This window comes from Bos javanicus, chromosome 1 (genome assembly GCF_032452875.1).
Source record: "Bos javanicus breed banteng chromosome 1, ARS-OSU_banteng_1.0, whole genome shotgun sequence".
NCBI lineage: Eukaryota > Metazoa > Chordata > Mammalia > Artiodactyla > Bovidae > Bos > Bos javanicus.
Window position 1 is genome coordinate 79,373,780 of NC_083868.1, and position 23,022 is coordinate 79,396,801.

Below are 23,022 nucleotides of genomic sequence, written 5' to 3' on the forward strand. Positions count from 1 at the left end.
AGAGCACACATCAAAGGGAAACACTATGTTAAATATGGCCCATAAAGTCAGCATCACTCTGGATGTTCTCTATTCTTGATGGGAAAGAATGCTTTATACAAATACCCAGACAGAGCAAAGGAAGCAGCATGTCCTGCCGGGCTCACTGTGGAGCTCGCTGTGCTGTGGAGCTCCCGCAGCCCTCAGCCAGGAAGTCAGAGGCAGGAAGCCACTGCCCTCCAGTCCTTGGCCAGAAGCTCCAGGCTAGACATCAAAGCAGAGAGTACTCAGAACCTCCTAGTCCAAACCAGCTGCCAGGCTGTGAACCCCTACTGTGCCTCCAAGGAAGTCTCTCAGATTCCTGCCACTTGAACCTGACATTTCTCTGGAGGAGACTGGTCTTGACATCCTGGAGACGATCTCTCGGAAGCATGTCCTGAGCAAATCTGCTCGCTTCTCTCTGGTCCCACTCGGACCCCCCTAATCACTGTGACCCTGGGCTGTTGCTTGCTTCTACTCCTGGCAATGCACTTCCCCCACGGCAGCTAGAGTGATGCTGGTAAATGTAACTCCGATGCCTTCCAGCACTCGACTCAGGTCCAAGCCCTTCTTGAGCTCACTGACACATCCCAGCCCCTGCCTCGCCCTCATCCCATGCTTCCCCCACTGCAGCCCACCCTCCTGGCACACTGGGCTCCTCTGTTCCTCAAATACAAACTCATTCCCACTCCACGGACCTGGTATTGGCCCTGCCCTCTCCCCCTTGACTTGCCCATGGCTGGCTCCCCGGCATTCAGAGCTCAACTTAAACATCATCCCCTCCTCCACTCCCTCACAGGCAGGGCATCCTCCGTGAACCCTCCTCAGCGTTACTTATCACTCTCTGCTGTTTACATGTTCATCTATCATCTGCCTCCTCCACATATCTCTCTAGAATGTAAGTTCCAAGGGATCTTTGTTTTGTGTCTTTTTCTTCATTCAAACCCAGTACTGGATCCATGCCCAGAACAGTGTGAGGCACATAAGTGGGAACCCAATAAAGATTTAATACAATTTGATGAATGTAGATGAATGCATGCCACAGATGACAGAAACCTTAAAGGCTGCTTAAAGGCAGTAGGCGAGTACTGTGGCTAACATCTTGGATCACTGATGCTGGCACTTAGGAGATATAGGAGTTTAGGTGAACTTTCCCACTTCTCTAGCCCTTATTTTTCTCAAGTAAAAAGGGCACACCAGCACCTGCCTTGTGGGAGTACTGGGAGAACAAAAGGAGATAAACCATGTGGAATGCCTTGAGCAGAAGAAACCTTTGCTGTCATCAACTGCAGCCCCATCTTCCAGGAAGGAAAATTGAGATTCAGAAAGGTGCATGCATCTTTGCCCAAGTTAGACACTGAATCAGCAGCAGAGTCAGGTGAGAAGATCCCACCTTTAGTGTCTTTCCATAAAATTAACAAAAATATCTGACAACATGTCACTCATTTATATATTCTGCCTTGTTCCAGAAAGAATCTAACTACCTGACAAAAGATGTACATAGCTCATGATTTTTTTTTTTTAAGTAAGAAAACTGGGAAGGGAGATGGGAAAATAAAGTGAAGGAAAAGGACAAGGGTTACAAAAGATAAGGGCCATACGTCTCATACCATTTGCTAGATGTAGGCTTCACATGTGGCTCTGAGTTACCCAGAGGCCAATATAAACCAGAGGAAAATATCTGTGTACATATGGTCCCTGGGAATACTTGGTTACTGAAATGTCACAACATTATGTGAGAAGGTATTGCCATCCAGGAGAGAATCACCCTGGTTTTTCATACTCTTGCCATCTGAATTCCACTAACTGCTTCCTCCTGGTCACATGCACTCTGAAGCCACATGACCTGGGTTCAAATCCCAGCTCCACTACTGCCTGAGTGATGCTGGGCAACTTACTTATTAAAGCCTCAAAGTCTCAGGTTCTTCCACTATAAAACTGAGATAAGAAATAACACCTACATGGATAAATGAAATGTGCTGTATATATACAACTTATTTTACTATTCAGCCATAAAAAGGAAGGACATTATGACACATGCTACAATATGAATGAATCCTGAAGACATTATGCTGTGTGAAATAAGCCAGTCACAAAAGGACAAATACTGTAGGATTCCACTTCTGCAAAGATACCTAGAGAAGTCAAATCCACGGAGACAAAGAACAGAAGGATGGTTGTCAGGAGCTGGGGGAGGGGAGAATGAAAAGTAAATGTTAAATGGATACAAAGTTTCAGTCCACAAGATAAAAAGCATTCTGGAGACTGATTGACCAACATAAGACTGTACTGAACACTACTGAGCTGTACACTCAAAAATGGTCAAGACAGTAAAAACGGTTATGTGTATTCAACCAAAATCAAAAACAATTAAAAATTGAGCCAACTCAATCACTTGGCTGTACAGTAGAAATTAACACAACATCGTAAAACAACTATACTTCAATGAGATAAAATTTTCAAAAAATAAATACATACCAAAAAATAGTACCTACTCACAGGTAGCTATCATGGAGAATTAATGTAGGTCAGGTGCTCAGCCTGGTGCTCGGCACCCAGGGAGCAGTCAGTGCACCTAGTTCTCCCTGTTTGTAGGGATAGTATTCCCATTGGTACTATCAACCCTAACCTCTCAGTGCCCATCGACCACGTCACAAAGGGAAAACATCCCAAGCCATCAGGCTTCAAGGTGGCTTCCTCCCACCTGGTGAACAGAGCCTACAAACCAGGCCCATGCACAAGTGGGAAGGAGGAAACAGGGTGCCTGCATGTCCCTGGGAGTCCCAGGCCAGTCCCCACCTCCCCAGTGCTTCAGAGAAGCTTAGAGAACTGCTTCCCCTCCCTTTCTCACTCACCACACAGACTCAGGTCTCGAGCACTTTCTCCTCTCTATTATGATCTGCCACCTAATGCCACCAACATCAAAGTGCTTCTCCAAAACACATCTCGAACATCTTTCCTGCGTTAGAGGAGGGTCCCCAAGCTGATCAGAAACTAATCTGACTGCAAAGAGTTACTCTTTATGGCTCTGTAGCATCTGGGGGACTGTAACAGGGTGGTGCCCTCTTGGTCTCTGTCAAATGCTGCTGTCACATCAAAGAAAGCTAAAGAAGTTTGTGTGTATGTGTGTGTGTGTCTAAAATCTATTGAGAGTCAGCACTCACCTGTGGTGGGGAATTACACTCCAAAATTCTTGCAGCTTTAAGAATACTGGTAGAGGCTAAAATGGAAAGCCCTGATCAGTTTCTTTCAAGGCCCGTGCAGAATTTCAGTGCCACAGAAGAAATTGAAATAAAGGCGTTCGCTATTCAGTTCCTCCTCTTGGACAAGCTATCATCCTCTTTCAGGAAAAAGAGAATCAGGCAACAAAGCAGATCAGAAGGAAGCAGCTCACATTCAAACCATATTCACATGACTGAAAGCAGAGAAAGGTAAGTAGAAATCAAAGAAGGAAAAAAAAGTGAACTTTTTAAAACCAACTAAGACAGGGCTCTAAGTCTATGTAACATAATTAAAAGAGATCTGACCTGGGAGAACTTGGTTCCAGTTGTCAGTTTCTCACAAATGAAATCAGTAAGTGTGGGCACCTCTGGCATGTTGAGTTCTAATTTCCTTATCTGCAAAATGGGCATCTTCTCCGCCTCTGCCTAAGGGGCAGCTTCAGTGCAGTGGAAGAAGAACTGAGAGTGAAAAGATGTGTATTCTCATCTCCCTAACCAGCCATGTACTTGGGAGGCAGGTGAGCCCCTGGGCCTCCCCTGCCCACCATCACCCTGTAAAATGAAACAGATCAATAAAATCGTGCCTAAGATGCCTTCCAGCTCTGACAGTCCATCACATTTACACAGTGTCCCGCACACCAGGCATCTACTGCAGACTGGACGGCATGCCAGTGCTCTACAGCAACCTTTTGCGTACTCTTAAGTCCAACCATAGCTCTGCTTTTTCAAGATAAAATTAGCCCTCCCCAAAGGTTAACAAACATCCCCTCTGGCCTGTTGCTCTAGTCCCAGCTGTCGGACAATGACAGCACTCCCAAATTATCCTTCTCCCCAGCTTAACCTAGGCCTCAGGTAGAAGGTACAGCTGTCTAATTTTTAATATATGAATAGAATTTCTCCTTAGTCGGAGTGCATCTCTAGATCCCACTGTGAGAAGTATTCCCCTGGGGAAGCACCCGTCCACTCCCCAAATGAAAGCAGCCACATTCCCAGCCGCGTCCCATCACCGCCCAAGCCAGCCAGCCCTCGGACTCTGAGCCCTGGGTCTGCGGGCACAGATGCCACTGGCTCTGGCAGTACTGATGTACTCACGCGCCGTCAGGCCCCACAGGCAGCCGGCCCTCCACTGGCACTCACTCTCTCTCACACACCCTGAGTCCCACTGCAAGGAGGTGGTCCCCAGGCCCGAGGGGAAGGGCTGAAACACTCTCTCCTTGGCTCCCAGAACAAGGGTCAAAGGAATGGAGGGGGAGGGGGAGGGGGGAGGGGGCGACTTTGTTTCTGGAAACAAGAATTCAAATCCTGCTTCTCCTAAACCCTGAGTCACCTCCTTCCCTTCCAATAGATCAGTGTGGTGGGTAAACATTTCCATATATGGAGAAGCAGCCTGGAGGATGTCAGAAAAATCACCCTTCTCGCCTCTGGCACTTGAAGAACATGCCCCGCTAAAGACAGAATTCCTTACTGGGAGTGAATGATTAACCCCCAAAGAAGTAGTCTTAGCTGTTCCATAGGCTCTCCTATTACAGGAAAAAGGCTCTCCTGCCAGGACAGAGAAGTGGCTGGGTTGAAAGGCTTTAAGTTCATCTCAGGAATGGGGCCACCTAGAATACAAGTACATTTATCAAGTTAACTTATTAACTTGTGTGAAGGGCAGTTGTTCGGCGGGGGTCGGGGAGGTTTGCATCTGAAGAGATCATCAAAAACCCAGCTTGCAGCTCTTTTGATGGCAGGTGAGTCCCCAAACAACCCTTACACCCCAATTCCTAACTCCCTTGGCCTGCGAGTCTTCTTGGGAACTTAGTTTTGCATGAGTTCTTCATAGAACAAAGACACCAGGCAAGAAGACACAGGAAAAAAACTAGACTTCCAGGAGAACACCGGGGGAGAGGGACATAAGGGTGACATGCCCAATTTAATTGGTAAGAGTAATTCCCTTGGTTTGTAAGAGTAATTCCAATCCAAGGTCCTGAAAAGTATCTGATGACTAAATTGGGCCAGTGAAGTCAATTAGGGATGAATCTGATCTGAAATGACTCCAGACTGAATTAGGAGAAAAGAAAGAGAGATGAGATGCTGGGGAAATGGCACTATGGGGAAGTTGGGGTCTGCTCAGAGAAGGAATCCATGTCTTGGCTTCCCAGAGGTTCTACTCCTTAGCATGATCTTGCCCTACTGTTGGCTGTAAAGACTTTCTGTAAGTCAGATGAGCCATTGTTCACTTACTGGCTTTTGGGCCTTCAGTATGAGGCTGCTTGTACTCATATCCAGGCAACCATCAAGCAATAAACAGCACTGGCCAGGGAACAAGAGGACCCAAGCCTCACACCCAGATCAGTCACTCCTTCCCACTTTGCACAAATTCATTCTCCTGCACTATATATTCTCTCACCTACAAACTGAATAGACATCCCCAAATCGTCCAACTATGTCAGATCTAAAAGCAGCTTCTACTAGCCTATCGAAATAATCTTGATGTTTATTTTGATTACTTGCTTTCTATTTTTGCAAGCATGCTCAAGTACCTGAAAAAATGGCAAATATTTCTTATTTTTTGCATATTTAATGAATGAACACAAACATAAGTGATAAGTAAACGAGGTAAGGCAACAGGATCGGAAAACCTGCCACATGTCAGAACCAGAACTTAGCATAGAATTCTTGCCACTGCAATACTCCCAGGAGGGCCCAGAAGTAGGCCTGAAGAGGGTAAGGAGATGTCCCTCACTTGTAACTGAGACTAAACCAACCATTAGACTTGGTGGTTCTGCAGAAAGACTGTCATCTTTTCAGGAGCTCAGAGTTCCTGCCAATATCCCACCAGGAACATTTCAGCAGAGGAAAGAGATATCCCATGGAAAATATTTATAGCTGCCCAAGAATGGCCTGAGAACTCTGAAAACCAGGGAGCAAGGAGGCAGCCACCAGGATAGGTATGAAAATCAGAATGAAAGGTCTGTAACTACCCTCCATTCTTCCAGTAGCATTTGGAGATGGGTTTCCATATTCACAAAGCAACCCTTCATTCTTTAATGTAGATGTGTCTTTCTTCCTCTTGACCCCTGAGAACCACTGGCTCTGGCATCTTAGGTGAAGAAAAGACCATAAAGGCCACTGAGCCCAGTGTCTCTCCTATTTATTGAGCCCTCTCAAGGCATCCCTGAGGTCTCCAGTGAAGTGGAGATCGGTATCTTCTGCAGCTATAAATTCCATCTTTCCAGCAGAAAGTTCTTCTTTATATGGAAATAAACATGGTTCCCAGGACTTCAAACTCTGGCTCCTTATTCTGCCTCTTAGAACCATACAAACAACCTGTGTCTCTGTCTGTCTCATAGGCTTGGAATTTTTGTAATTGAATATGGACTTAGAAATAAAGTTATCCAAGATCTCACTCTTCAATCCCCTGGGATGCCTCCTGACCATATCACACCACTAACTCCTAAAGTATTTGTTGCCAACTTGAGAGCCATCTTTTCTGGGTTTTTCCAATAAGTGTTCATGCGAAGCAGCCCATTCTGCACGAGAAAAGAGAGAAAACAGACTTTGAGGTCAGTTCCTCATCCACCTCAACGCCATCAGCCACACCACATTTCCACCCTTTGTGGACGAAGCTCAGGAATGCAGATCCTGTCCCCAGCTCCCCGCTCCTGCTCTCCAGTCTGGCCGACCTAAAACTGTCTCCAGGATACAGGACTGTTCCAAGGAACACTGAGAGCAAGCTCTGTAAGAAAAGAGGACCCTGCCAACACCAGCGCTCTCAGGATAACAAAGCGGCCTGCAGGCAGGGCACCAGGGCCAATGTGCTGATCACAGGGCTGGGAGCTCGTGATCCCTGACAACCGCCAACACCATTTTAGACCTCAGTGTCCTTACAAAATAGGGGGAAAAATGCTCTTTTCTGCCATTGTTCTGACGTGGCACTCTTTGAATTCAAGGTACTTGTGATAATGATGCCTCACATTATCACATGCTTTACTGTTTAGTAAGTGCTTTTCCAGACAGTCTCATTTCATCATTACTGACAACTATCCCTGGAGGGTTATACCCATTGTAGTGATACGAAAAGTGAGGCTAAGTAAGATGTAAGTATACTCCAAAGATCACACCAACAGCAAGTAGTGAAAAGGATGTTGATTTGAATCGGACTATTTATAATTACTGTTCTAAATTCTTCTACATACAAAATGTATGACTTCTGGCCAACTGCTCAACTTTTCTAAACCTCAGTTTACAGGCTGAAAATTAGAGATGAAAATAGCCCCTCTGTCTACCACTCAGGGCAGTAATAAGAATCAAATGAGATAATGTGAGCAAAACCCTCTGGAAAATGCGTACACGTTACCAAAGTGTAGAGGATTATTGTGATTACTTGTCAATGACTGTGCATTCCACTATAAACACAAAAAAGCACTGAGGTCATTCTCAAGACAAAGACACAGCAAGGCTCTGGGAATTGAAGGGAAATGATTCGATGTCCTTTCAGGGTTCTGTCTATACACTACTCACTCATGCAGTTGAAACTCAGCAGCAACTGTCAGATTTTCAACCGCCACATCACAAACATCTACAGGACAACTCAAGACCAACTCGCCCCTTTTGGCTACAAGCAAATGATAGAGATGGGCACTAGGAAGACCCCAAGCCCCATTCAGAGCCTCAGTTCCAAAAATGTGACCTGTGGTGTTTTCCTTGGAGAAGTTGTTACAAACACAGGCTCCAGTCTCTCCTCAAAAAGACCATGGGGAAATAAATGTATGGTACGGAGCTATTTATCAGACAGCACTAAGGAAGCTCCCAAGCATGAATTAATCAAGAGTACAGGATATTTCAAGTTGCAGATTCCAAAAGAAATCTCCAGCCCATTAAACCTCTGGCCCAGTTCACAGAGGCTCAGCCCGGTATGCTGGCAGCCCAGGCTGCAGAGAAGCCCATTTCCATTCCAGAGGTCCCGCTGCAGGTAACCGGGGCCAGAGGGCATGCAAGAGGCTCTGAGAGGACAGGTGGGGTCTGGCTACCTTCAGGCCTTCCCAAAGTCATCAGGATTCTATTCCATTCCTGCAAAGATCCAAGTCATGCACATCATTTATGGAGGGCCCAGATCATCCCCAGAAATCCATTCCCAAGGCTGATGCACACACAGCTCAATAATTGTTTTCTGGATTTGCATTTTATCATCTGCTTCTTTGTGATTAATGTTGGAGGAAGGCACTCGGTTAATTTGTTGCATAGATGTGTGACTCCTACCCTGAGCATGTGCCTGCATCTTCAGGGATGCTACAAAAAGGGACTCTGAGATGCAGACAAGTTCAAGGAGCTCACAAGCATGGAAGAGAAAGGCTAACCGTAATACAGGACAAGAGACTTAAGAACGGTCCCCCTCGATGGGAGAGACAGATATCTGGGCCGGCTACTAAAAGCGGGTAGGACAGGAAAAGGGGGAGGCCAGAGATGTACCTCCTTGATAAGCAGCTCTACATTTTTACCAGTGAGACAGGCAATACCTGGTATAGCAGGGAAGAAAGAGATCAAATTAGAAAACCTCGAAGATAATCTATTTAGGATCTCTGTTCTCAGAAGCAAGGTATTTAAATTTTCCTAAGCCTCAGTCTTCTCATCTATAAAATAGGAAAGAATATTTTTACCCACCTAATAAGGTTTTTATGAGAATTAACACCTAAGTGGCTTAGCAGAGTACAACAATAAATACTATGTTATGATCACTACATCTATAAATATATGTGTGTCCACAGATTTAAAAAAAACAAGTAGCACTGCATCCAGGGCAAAAAAAGATGTTCAACAAGTGGCAGAAGTCCATCTCTTTCCTTCCTTGCTCTCATGAACATCTCCACCTACACAAACAATATGATGACAACAAAGGGCTAAAGGGAGGAACATATTTCCTGTCCCGAATTCCCTACACCTCATCTTTGAAAATATTACATCTTGTCTCTGGGAACTTTGAAACCCACGGCCATCTCAGGCCTCCAAGGATGTCAACCAAGATATTCAGGTTGGAAAAGGTGAGTTTGGGAAACCACTGACCCAGATCACTGGCATAGGACAAAGCATCAGACTTGGCATCCTAGCACCTGGCTTCCACACCGACCAGCTGGGTGACCTGAGAAATCCCATCTACTCTCTGAACCTCAAGTTCCTTATTTGTAAAGTAAGGATGAGAACAATCCCACCTTCTACCTCCTCATGATGCTATATAGAACCAGGGAGTTAATGCGTGTGGAAACTCTTGACAGGTTCACAGCTCTAAATTTATACAACTATTATCATTTTTATTATAACCTAAAATAAAAAGCTGAGCCACTGAAAAAAATAACTTAGAATGCCCCCCAAACTTGAGAATCATCCCACCTTGAGGTCCCTGCTCCAACTACAAAATTCCCTATCTCTCTCCTGAGTTTTGCCCCAGGTTCCCTGAACATTCTGAAGGTGCTGCCAAGTAAACCCCCAATTTCATCATGACTTTCCCAGGTGACCCCTCACCAGTGCTCTGAACTGCACAAAAAATAATGTCCAGTTTCCCTCAGGCCAGCACTCAGGGCCTCCTGCATGGGCCCCCAACCCATCTTTCCAATCACATCTCCCATGATATTGTCATTGAGGATACCACGCAAGAGTATGCTCCCAGTTCCTCCCAACTCTAAGATTTAGCCATGCTTCCCTCTAGACCTGTGCCTGCAAATCTAAGGGCAAGCTCTCTTGACTGTAACATGGGGAAAAGGAGCCCCGGGAGTGTTCTGTGATCAGGGTGTAGGCAGCAGTGTCTTCACTGCCCCATCCTTTCTCTTAAAGATGGTCCCACCAATTACAGGTCCATAACATCCACATTACAGAAATATTTCTGTATTTCTTCACAGTCAACAAAGCTTTTCACATGCTGCACCTTTTTAAACACTTAATGTAAGATATGACCATGACACCCATTTTATTAACGAGGAACCTGAGAGTCCAGAATATAGTCAATAGCTAAGCTGATAACCAAGCACAGGTTAGCACCAGAGTCCAGACACACTACACTCTCCCGCAGGAGATGAATGCAATTGAAACCCTGCTATAAAAAAGTGCCGACCTCCCAGCCAGCTCACTGCATGGCCCTGGGAACATGGCTTTCCTTCTTGGAGCCACAAAATGAGGGCTCTGAGGTCATCCCACATATCTGCACACCCCTTTCTCTTTCCCTTTCATCAGATTTCAGAAATGCAGCCTTAGAGGGGAATTAACAAGGGTAACCTCTTATGTCTTTGGTCAGTTCCATCCCAAGCTTTCCCTCCCAAACTCCCACGCCCATCCCACAAGAAGGAACAGGGACTGACCCCAGTGTCAATAAGCCACCAGGACTCTACAGGACGGCTCAGGGAGCGCCGTGTGGTAGCATCACCACACAGACAGCAGGCTGCTCCCGAAAACAACTGTAGTCATGGTCACAGTGTGTGAACCTTGTCAGCAGATTGCTGGCTTGATTGGCGATTTTTAATAAGCTCAAGATGCACAAGCATTAATGCGGACTGCGCAGTATGCATCTTACATGGCCTGTAGGCTTCACGAGGGAGGGCAATGGAAGAATCCCTCTCCTTCAAGATTCTGAAGACTCTAGCTTCTCTCTTTAGCATGGGCAACTACAACTGCTGCCTGACCACAGCACTCGCGTCTGGATCCACATCCAGACTTCTGGGTACCATGCCGCCATCGCTGTGTGTTTTCCTAAAGCTCAAATGCTGACTGCCAGGCTCTCCTAGGACCACAGGAACCTAGATCTGGCAAAACTCAAGGGGCAACCGGTCCAACTCCTGTGCACAACTTGTACGGTACATTTGTTCATTCAAAAGCATCACTGCTGCTGCTGCTGCTGCTAAGTCGCTTCAGTCGTGTCCGACTCTGTGCGACCCCATAGACGGCAGCCCACCAGGCTCCCCCGTCCCTGGGATTCTCCGGTATCTCTTTAATCCACAGCAATAAGATGAAGCTAGGTTTCTGCTCTTGAGAACCCTGCACCAATAGCTTCGATGGTTTCTAAATGGCCACAGAATAAGTCCAAGTGCCTTATCTAATACCTCAAGCTTCTCAATAACTCAGATTCAATCTTCTCTTTCCACCACAAACTCCCTCCCAATGCCACTCAGCACATATTCTTTGCCTTATTCGGACTGAATTCTTAGCTTCTGTTGCCTATGCTTCACCTGCTACCCTTTTCCAAGCCAATATCAAATAAAGATAACCTACACATCCTTCAAAGCCTACTGGTAGTTCTCAGCTGGAACGAGATCAATCTTTAAAGAAAGGCCGTCATTTCCAGTGTCTCATGGGTTACCGAATATCTCTGGGTCTGATCACTAAAGGTCAATGGTGGTCTGGCCTCCAGCACTGACATGACAGAAAACACTGCACCATGTCCACAAAGCCCCTAACGTGATGCACCGCCCCCGTCAGCCTGCATGAAACCGCCCTTGCTTCTCAGTCCAGCCAGAAGTCTCTCTCCTCTGGCTGCTCAGCCTGCTATCTAGGACATGGATCGTGGCCTTCCTCATACTGTTCTCACTATGCACTTGACAAATTCTCTTTCCAGGGAGGGCTCCCAATGGGAGAATCTGTGACTTATCTCTGCCCACAGTGCCAAATCTAGCACAGCACCAGGCTCACAGTAAGTGTTTAATAAACATTTATGCACAAATTATGTAAACAAGACAACTGTCCAGGGCATTACTCTCAGGAGGAGATTAAAATGAGCTGGAAAATTACAAATCAACCACTGCTGTCAATACTAAGGAGAATTCATTTCAGACACTGGACAAATGACCTGTTTTGAGGGATATTAAGTATATCAGGTATATTAATGCTATTCATTTAAATAAAATATTAAGTAGAACACTCTATCAGTTATATTATAGTATTAGAATTAGTTGTACATATTAAATATTTGGGGATAATAACCTTGGGTATTTTGAAATGATAGTCAGTGGTTAATACACTTTCTCAATTGGCTCCAAGTTCCCTTACCCCCTCTGAAGGGCCTTCCTGTGCCACAGAAAAAGACAGCCAAAAACTACATTTCCCATACTCCCTTGAAACTAGTAGATCAGATTCCAGGAATAAGATGTACTTATGTGAGACTTAGAAGGTGGAAGAGAGGCTAAATTCTCCTACTGCTATTTCATCGGGCAAGCAACACCCTGGAATCATGAGTCAAAGTGTCATTCCACTTGATAATGGAGTACTGCCAATAAGCATGAGGATATTGAGAAAAGTAACAGCGGTCTCCGTAGGGGCTTCCTAATCCCATCTTCCTTCTCCCTGGATTGTGACTACGGAATAAATTCTTAAATTCCACTTCTTCTGGCTCCCACTGTTCCAACCGTTCCAACAATTCTGTTAGCATCTCTTTCTGTGAATTAATCCCTTTCCATTTAAAGTATGTGAAATGTCCTTCCTGCACTTAAGCCTGATACACACGAGAAGGGGGGAAAAAATAGATCAGTTAATTGACCATCCATTTATCTATTTCTGATCTTCTCGAGATCTATGTCTGTCTATACCTAATCCTTCTCTTTTGGCTCTGTGAAGGGAAAAAAACACCTCACTTCAGTGCGATGAGCTAAACAGACCAAAGGGAAATACGCAACAGGTGTCATTAACTAGCTTAGGATCAAGAGAAACTCTACTGATATAAAATGAAGTACATTTATGGCACAATTACTGACTCTTCCCTGAGAACTCTTTTGACTTGACCTCTTTGTTTTCCAGATCTGCCGCTGAATCCTTCTGTACCTCAAAGGCATACCGGCTACACACCTGGCCATCTGCTCTGGCAGCCCCAGAGAGGAGGCCTCCAGAAAGGTCCGTTCTGTCCTTGCTTCCTTATTTGTCAAATGTACGTGCATGCTCAGTCACTCAGTCGTGTCTGACCTTTGTGACCCCATGGACTGTAGCCTGCCAGGCTCCTCTGTCCATGGGATTCTCCAGGCAAGAAAACTAGAGTGGTTTGCCATTTCCTTCTCCAGGGGATCTTCCTGACCCAGGGATGGAACCCTTGCCTCCTGCATTGGCAGGCAGATTCATTCACTGAACCACCTGGGTTCTCCAGGGATAGCAATAGACTAACCTTCCTCACGGTTTGTTTAGAGGATCGGTGGATCACTATGAACAAACGAGCTGCAAGAGTGACTGGCACACAATGACTGTTTACTAAGAATCACCCAGAGTGTGACCTAGGGGCAATCTTAGGGCACAGGTCTAAGCCCTGTTTTACAAATGGGGAGACTGAGACTCAGATTCTGTAACTCTCCCAAAGTCAGGCGGCTAATAAGCGAGGGGTGGGGGCAGAATCCAAACCCTGCTGCGTGGCCTCCCAACAAATCCACAGCTCTGCACCTCAGCGTCCTGCTTCCTAATATGCATACCTAACAGACAAAGGTACTAAACGGGAAAAGGAAAGGCAGTCCAGACATAACGGGGCTGCACCTTGGGAGCTCTCTGGGTATCAGAGGATGATAAAGCCAATGTCATAAGCCCTGCCCTTCAGCACAGTCAGCTCCTGTGGGTAAAATTAGCTCAGCTCTGCTCCAGTGCTGCCTGGAGCCCCGAGGCAAAACTCACCCTAGGCACAGCACGACCTCACCTGACCCTCACTCCCAGGAAGGGTCCCTCAGGCACCTCATTAGGGCCTGGAATGACTCATTTTGCTGTTTCCAGCTCTGGCCATTGAGGTCACCTCTCTGCTCTCCAGAAAGGCAGCTTCAAAGGAGAAGTAAAGATTAAACTTCAAGCAACCTTCCTGCATTCCTTTTCTCCTGGGCAGATCATGAGCAAAGATGGGGCGCCGGTTTGCCATGCTGGCCCTGTCCAGGGGGAAGGAGGTTCTGCTGAGTTCTAGAGTCTAGCTCAGGGCCAAAGACAGACACTGGGCCAGATGGACTCCCGAGACTACACTCCTTAGTTTACTCTGATGCTGATGGTCCTGGTCGGGGGTCCGTCCATATTCCTATGTGCTGCAGAATGGAGCACAGTGATGATGACCACCAGGGCGTCTGTCCTCTGCATCCTCCCAACCCAATGCCACCAGACTTGAAGGTGGAGCTCAAATGACACTTCGCCTGGGGCCTTCCCTGCCCCCATTCCTACCTACCTTGAATTGCCATCCAATTTCCACAGTGCCTTATCTCTACCCTTTTTTACATCACTTGCACACTTATTTTGGACTTGAGGATACAGAAACGGAAAGGAAAATAACCTTTGCCCTCAAGGAAAGGCAACCAACTGCAATAAATCACAAAGATTGGGAAAGTGGGACTACTGGAGGTCAGAGGTACATTCCAAGCAGAGGTGATATCAGAGCAAAGTCTTGAAAGGAACCTGTGAGCTATCCAGATAAGGTGGGAGAGGAGCGATATTTTGACAAGGAAACTGTGTTAAGTTGTGGAGGCTGCAGAGAATCCCCTGTATATTCCAGGAGCACAGGATCTCTGAGATGAGTAAGATAAGGATGAAAAGAGGCTGGGACCCAATTCCCAGTAGTCTTCTATCTTATGCAAGAGTTTTGGATTTTCACCCTCAACGAGAAAAAAATTTTAATCCTTTAAAGGATTTTAAAACAGAGATTTGGTATGAATGGATGTGTATGTTTTTCGAAAATCACTTTGGAAGAACAGAGAATGGAATGGAGGAGTGTGACAATAGAAAACAAAGGTTAGTTGAGTATTACTGAAACTCTGCAGAAGAGAGATGCCAAGAGTCTGAACTGAAGCAGGGCAGCAAAAGTGGAGTGGGCAGGCAGGGTGTACTCACCTCTAGTAGGTAAATACAGGGTTTCCTTGATGGCGCAGTGGTAAAGAACAAGCCTGCCAGCGCAGGAGACGCAGGTTCAATCCCTGGACCGGGAAGATTTCCTGGAAAAGGAAATGGCAACACACTCTAGTATTCTTGCCTGGGAAATCCCAGGGATGGATGTGCCTGGCGGGCTACAGTTCGTGGGGTTACAAAAGAGTCAGACACAACTGAGTGACTAAACAACAAATGGTTGAGTATGAGGAGTTACCATGGTTGATGCAAGAAGGTCTGAGGATGAATAGAAACATAGCTGAAGGGGAGGAAGCATCCAAAATGAGTCCCAATTTCCAGGCTTGATTGACTAAGTAGACAGACATTGCTATCAATCAGCAAGGTAATAATGCTATCAATAAGAGACAAAGCTAACATTAAGATTTCCAATCAGAACATTCAAAAGGCTCTGACATATGTAAGTCTGGGATTCAGGAGGTCCAAACCCAATATAACCCCCTAAGGGTCATGAGCACACAAACATAGAAGGAAGCTGAAGACAAAGCTCTGCATGTGAGTGGGGACAAGAGCCAGCAAAGAAACCATGAGGACAGATGGAGATGCAGGGGAAGAATGAAGTAAGTCAAGGAGCAAGCATGGTCAAGAATGACCATACCACAGAAGCCAGACCAGAGCAGTGCTAACAAGAAATGAACTTAGCCCCACAGACCTGGACAAGAGCTGCTTAGGTCAGACTGAAATGGGCTAAGATGCCAAAAGAAGGAGAGACAACTGTGAAGACAGAGGAGCAAAGAAGAGGCATGGCATGTTATCAGAGAAGGGTAAGTGAGTGTATGCCTTACTTCTTCCACTAGGCAATAAGCTTGAGAACAGTGCTGCCCAGGAGATGTATAATGAAAGCCACAAGTGCAATTTCTTACTTTCCAGCAGCCACCTTTCTAAAAAGCCAAGAAGGAACAGGCAAAAATAATGTTAATAATATATTTTATTTAATCCAATATACCCATATTCATTTCATAAATAATGAACACAAGATTTATTAATAAGATGTGTGTGTGTGCTAAGTCACTTCAGTCATGTCCGACTCTGCAACCCCATGGACTGTTGCCCACCAAGCCCCTCTGTCCATGGGATTTTCCAGACAAGAATATTAGAGTGGGTTGCCATGTCCTCTTTCAGGGGATCCTCCCGACCCAGGAGTCAAACCTGCATCTCTTATGTCTCCTGCGCTGGCAGGCAGGTTTTTAAACACTAGTGCCACCTAAGAAGGCAATGGCACCCCACTCCAGTCCTCTTGCCTGGAAAATCCCATGGACGGAGGAGCCTGGTAGGCTGCAGTCCATGGGGTCGCTAAGAGTCAGACACGACTGAGCAACTTCACTTACACTTTTCACTTTCATGCATTCGAGAAGGAAATGGCAACCCACTCCAGTGTTCTTGCCTGGAGAATCCCAGGGACAGGAGAGCCGGGTGGGCTGCCGTCTATGGGGTTGCACAGAGTATGACACAACTGAAGCGACTTAGCAGCAGTAGCAGCAGCAGCAGCCGCCACCTAAGAAGCCCATTAATACAATGTTTTACTTTTTTTATACACTAAACCTTTGAAATCTGGTAAAATTTGTATGCAGGTCAGGAAGCAACAGTTAGAACTGGACATGGAACAACAGACTGGTTCCAATAGGAAAAGGAGTTCGTCAAGGCTGTATATTGTCACCCTGTTTATTTAACTTCTATGCAGAGTACATCATGAGAAACGCTGGACTGGAAGAAACACAAGCTGGAATCAAGATTGCCAGGAGAAATATCAATAACCTCAGATATGCAGATGACACCACCCTTATGACAGAAAGTGAAGAGGAACTCAAAAGCCTCTTGATGAAAGTGAAAGTGGAGAGTGAAAAAGTTGGCTTAAAGCTCAACATTCAGAAGAGGAAGATCATGGCATCCGGTCCCACCACTTCATGGGAAATAGATGGGGAAACAGTGGAAACAGTGGCAGACTTTATTTTTCTGGGCTCCAAAATCACTATAGATGGTGACTGCAGCCATGAAATTAAAAGACGCTTATTCCTTGGAAGGAAAGTTATGACCAACCTAGATAGCATATTCAAAATCAGAGACATTACTTTGCCAACAAAGGTTCGTCTAGTCAAGGCTATGGTTTTTCCTGTGGTCATGTATGGATGTGAGAGTTGGACTGTGAAGAAGGCTCAGTGCCGAAGAATTGATGCTTTTGAACTGTGGTGTTGGAGAAGACTCTTGAGAGTCCCTTGGACTGCAAGGAGATCCAACCAGTCCATTCTGAAGGAGATTAGCCCTGGGATTTCTTTGGAAGGAATGATAGTAACACTGAAACTCCAGTACTTTGGCCTCCTCATGCGAAGAGTTGAGTCATTGGAAAAGACTCTGATGCTGGGAGGGATTGGGGGCAGGAGGAGAAGGGGACGACAGAGGATGAGATGGCTGGATGGCATCACTGACTCAATGGACGTGAGTCTCAGTGAACTCTGGGAGTTGGTGATAGACAGGGAGCCCTGGCGTGCTGCGATTCATGGGGTCGCAAAGAGTCAGACACGACTGAGCGACTGATCTGACCTGATACTTATATCACACCTCAATTTGAACTGGACCACATTTTAAATCCTCAGTGGCACGTGTCATTCTGTTTCAATCAGTCAGAACACAGCATGGAAGGTGACATATTGTATTTTTTTTAATATGATAAAATGAATGGACAGGTGATGGATGAAAGGACAGATGGATGGACTGTCATAAAATTGAGAAAACTTAGTGAAGTCTCCATGGTTCTTTGCCTTTATCAACAGCACTTTAAATTTCCAGTCTTTCAGCGTATTATGACTGGGGCCTTGGGATAGCTTAATATTAATATAAACAGCATAACTTCCATTCCTTCTAAACTTCCTCTCTTTCTTAGAAATTCAAAAACACTGTCAGTCTCTCTAATTTTCTTAGAGCAAAACAACTCTGTCAAACACTGATCAGTAGACCTACCATGCACATGTATCTCAAGCAGGTTACCTTACCTCTTTGAGCCTCTGTTTTCTCCACCATAAAAATACAACGCCAACTATGCATATCTCATACGTTCACTGGAAACTCAAAATAGCAAAACACTAGAGTACTACACAGAAGCAAGGTATTCCAAGAAGTTTCCCTGTATTATAAATACATACCCTAAGCACTTAACATATTATAAACTCCAATCACACCTACATGCACACGGAAAAAACAATTAACTGGTGGCTACATTAACATTAGTATTTTAACTTCCAACACCACTAGTCTTCCCTTCTCCCTTCAAAAATCACAGAAGATGTGATCATCAGCCTTAAGTAGAGATTTAAAAGTGCAAGCGCGGGACTAGAGTAAGCATGGGAAATGGTATGGTTGAGGGCTCCAAGGCCTTTCTACAGACAGGACACAGAAAACATCTTGCATTAGACTGACCACTTAAATGTAACAGTTAAAGTCTCCACCCAACTTCCAAGAGCAGAATGGTAATAAGTATTTGGTTCCATTCAGCTTTTTGAGCATGAGACACAGAAATACTGGGGGAGATTTGAAAAGGTGTGAAGCGGAAATGAAGATTTCAAATGGAGAGAAAAAAATTAAGATGATCAATTTGCTTCTTTAGTTGACCAGGGTCACCATCCACAAACCTGAATTAAACAAACAAAAAAAAAACTTCCTTCAAAATTCTGCAGCTACCTGACCAAGAATGAGGGCCACTCACAGACCCCAGACGTGAAAGAGCTCATCTGACCATCCAGCACCTAATTTTAGTGGCGAAGAATCAATAAGAACAAGAAGACAAAGTGGAGGCCTCTGGATGGAGACGAGGGAGTGGACAAAGCAGTGGACAGAGGGTTACCAATGGGATCACTCTGCGTGAGTGACACAGGGGAGCCTTAAACTCTGTTGGTCAGGATCCAAATCTTTTGTTGTCTCCCTGATTTGTCTAAAAGCCAAATTAAAAATTACCCACTGACTGACCCAGCCAGATAAAACTACTGGCTCACAGGTTGCAGAGTATTATACCATGAAAAATTTTAAATACATAAACTTAGCTGTAAATGCCATCTAATGTAAACTCTGTTCTACTAGTAAAGACAAATCTTTGTTTTATTTGGTATTTCTCAGCCACACATTTTCCACAGCCAGTAAAGTTCTTCTGCAAACCAGCCATCACAGCCAGTCTCCACCCGACCACACATGTGAACCTTTCTGTGCTGACCACACAGCAGAAGTGTCCCCACCTGCTGGGGTTTAAAGAAAAACCAGAACACAGTAGTACATCCTGACCATAGAAGACAGGGCCATTTATAAAATGGTGCTGTTGTTGTCAATTAACAAACACTTGTTATGTACCAGGCAACTTTCCAAGCATGTTACCAGTATGAACACATATAACCTTTCCAACAAGCCCTATGAAATAAGTGCTGTTATCGTATTTCCATTTTACAGACAAGAAAGCGGAGGCAAAGGCAGACACAGAGGAACACAGTGGCTGAGCTGGGAACTAAATCTAGGCCATTTGGCTCAATGCCTGGGCTCTTCCCCTCCACCCTATGCTGCCCTCAGTTGGGTCTATTTGTCTTCCTTGCTTTATTGTTGGGGGAGGGGTTCCAGAAGACAAACACTGACGGAGAGGAAGAAATATGAAGGACACATGACCAACACATTCTCTAAAGTCAAGCAACAAGAGAGGCCAAATCTTAAGCAGGAACCAAGTTACTGATTTGCTCTGAGAAAGCCCTGTCACAAGACTGGGAATATGCAGTGTCCATGAGATCATCACACTGCCTGTCACCTTCAGGAGGAGGTCTCAGGAGAGGGGAAGACAAGCCAGAGTTTCAGGGATGACAGAAGAGCCAGACTGAAGCATCACCCCCGAGACGGTCAGGCTGAGGGGACTAGAAGGCACGAGCCAGGTTCCCTGTTCCCCGAGCTCTGCCAATGCTTGGAGCAGGGACTCCGATCCCCATTCTGCTGATGAGAACACTGATGCCTCCAGTTTTGCTACAAGTTATAAGAAAACCACCTGTTCCTCGCAGATGTTGCTATAGTTCATGGGAGACAGCAGTGACACAGTGTAGGGGTGGGCCACTCAGGCTCTGCAGTCAGACAAATTCGAGTTCAAATCCTGTTCCTCCCACTGTATGATGCCGTGCAAGCTACCTGCTGAGTTCTGACTTCTTAACCCACGAAGTGGAGAAAGATAAAAATCCCTCCCTCCTGGGAGATTAGAGACAATGCTTGCAAAAGGCCTACATCTGGCCCAAGTCAGTGACCACCGTATTCCTTGCTTATCTGCTGTTTCAGTTACCCAAGGTCAACGTGGCTCAAAAAATTTAAACGGAAAATCCCAGAAATAAACAATTCATAGGTTTTAAATTGAGGGTCATGCTGGGAAGCATGATGAAATCTCAGGCCACTTCGCTGAATCAGGCTCAAGAGTGAATCAACCCTTCGTCCCACATATCCTGCTGCTTAGTCACTTAGTAGCTGGCTCAGTTATCAGATCTACTATCTCAGTATCAGCGTTTGTGTTCAAGTCATCCTTCTTTTATATAATAATGACCCAAAGTGCAAAAGTAGTGATGCTTGCGATTCAGATCTACCAGAAAGAATGTGTAAAGTGAAAAGGTGAAATGTTCTCCATGTAATAAAAAATAATCATTGTATGCTGAGATCGCTAAGATCTACAGGAAGAACAAATCTTCTCTACATGAAATTGTGAAGGCAAATGAAACCCATGCTAGTTTAGCTGCCACAACTCAAACTACAAAAGTTATCACTACAGTGCGTGATAAGTTCTTAGTTAAGATGGAAAAGGCATTAAATTTATACGACAAAATACTTTGAAAGAGACCACATTCACGTAACTTTTATTGCAATGTATTGTTATAACTGTTCTATTTTATTATTGTTCATCTTCTATTGGCCTAATTTATAAATTAAACTTTATCATAGATGAAGTTTATACATACAGATACAGATATAGATATATGTATATACAGGGAAAAACACAGCACTATCCATGGTTTCAGGCATCTACTGGGGTCTTGGAGCATACTGCCTACATATAAGGAGGAACCGCCGCACCTGAAAAAAACATAAGAACTACCTGGCACACCCCCGCCTCTCTATCTTTGCCCTCCTCTTGTGGGAAGGATGAAACAGACGTGCTGCCTTCCCCCTTTCTTCCCTGCTCTTTCAATGGCACTGCTATGCTCACAGTCACCTGGCCCGAAATCTCTTAAGTCCCTCAACCATCCAGTCATGTCCTCTGCTGTTTTACACACTAGTGTTCTGACCCATGTGCTCCCTCTTTTTCTAGAAAGCTTTTTTGTCAAAATCCTATTCATATTACAAAACCCAATTCATGCATCACTGACTCCATGAAATCTTTCTAATCATTCCTTCCTCTGTGCTTCGTGTGCACATCAATTATTACACTGATGACAGTAAAAGATAACTGAATAACCACATGCAAAGCTGATATTCACCAGTACACAAAGATATGACAACACAGATTGCTAAAATATTTAAATATGTCATTTCTGTTTCCTGACCTCCAAATGTCCTCATCCCACCTCAGCTTTCCTAATCCCTCTTTTAGGGTCCCTTGAATCTCATTGAGGTCCAGCAACAAACAGGTTCCCCATGGCAGAGCTGGTGTCCCTTCAGTACACATACTGAATTATACACATACAAATTCAGTTCAGTTCAGTTCAGTCGCTCAGTCGTGTCCAACTCTTTGTGACCCCATGGACTGCAGCATGCCAGGCCTCCCTGTCCATCACCAACTCCCAGAGTTTACTTAAACCCATGTCCATTGAGTCAGTGAGGCCATCCAACCACCTTATCCTCTGTTGTCCCCTTCTCCTCCCGCCTTCAATCTTTCCCAGCATCAAGGTCTTTTCTAATGAGTCAGTTCTTCGCATCAGGTGGACAAAGTATTGGATTTTCAGCTTCAAATCAGTCCTTCCAATGAATATTCAGGACTGACCTCCTTTAGGATGGACTGGTTGGATCTCCTTGCAGTCCAAGGGACTCTCAAAGAGTCTTCTTCAACACCACAGTTCAAAAGCATCAATTTTTCAGCACTCAGCTTTTGTTATAGTCCAACTCTCACATATAAATTACACACATATAAATATCACCCCTATCTATAAGGATAACTTACTCCAGACCACCTGATCTGCCTCTTGAGAAATCTGTATGCAGGTCAGGAAGCAACAGTTAGAATTGGACATGGAACAACAGACTGGTTCCAAATAGGAAAAGGAGTTCGTCAAGGCTGTATATTGTCACCCTGTTTATTTAACTTATATGCAGAGTACATCATGAGAAACGGTGGACTGGAAGAAACACAAGCTGGAATCAAGATTGCCGGGAGAAATATCAATAACCTCAGATATGCAGATGACACCACCCTTATGGCAGAAAGTGAAGAGGAACTCAAAAGCCTCTTGATGAAAATGAAAGTGGAGAGTGAAAAAGTTGGCTTAAAGCTCAACATTCAGAAAACTAAGATCATGGCATCTGGTCCCACCACTTCATGGGAAATAGATGGGGAAACAGTGGAAACAGTGGCAGACTTTCTTTTTTTGGGCTCCAAAATCACTGCAGATGGTGACTGCAGCCATGAAATTAAAAGACACTTACTCCTTGGAAGGAAAGTTATGACCAACCTAGATAGCATATTCAAAAGCAGAGACATTACTTTGCCAACAAAGATCCGTCTAGTCAAGGCTATGGTTTTTCCTGTGGTCATGTATGGATGTGAGAGTTGGACTGTGAAGGCTGAGCGCCAAAGAATTGATGCTTTTGAACTGTGATGTTGGAGAAGACTCTTGAGAGTCCCTTGGACTGCAAGGAGATCCAATCAGTCCATTCTGAAGGAGATCAGCCCTGGGATTTCTTTGGAAGGACTGATGCTGAAGCTGAAACTCCAGTACTTTGGCCA

General features: G+C 45.0%; 1 protein-coding gene across 9 annotated transcripts in view; it reads right to left on the reverse strand.

Moving 5' to 3' along the window:
* The window catches only part of LPP (LIM domain containing preferred translocation partner in lipoma), a 759,650-nt gene that overhangs the window by 697,441 nt on the left and 39,187 nt on the right, over positions 1 to 23,022 (reverse strand). For 2 of the 9 annotated variants that reach the window (XM_061413195.1, XM_061413189.1), the window contains exon 2: positions 15,036 to 15,136. The exons of 5 other annotated variants lie outside the window; for them this stretch is intronic. The gene's annotated coding sequence lies outside the window, so the exon portion shown is untranslated. Of the gene's footprint in view, positions 1 to 4,331; positions 4,463 to 15,035; positions 15,137 to 23,022 lie in introns of those variants that run through there. 2 more of the 9 variants (XM_061413200.1, XM_061413178.1) reach the window with 2 other exon arrangements.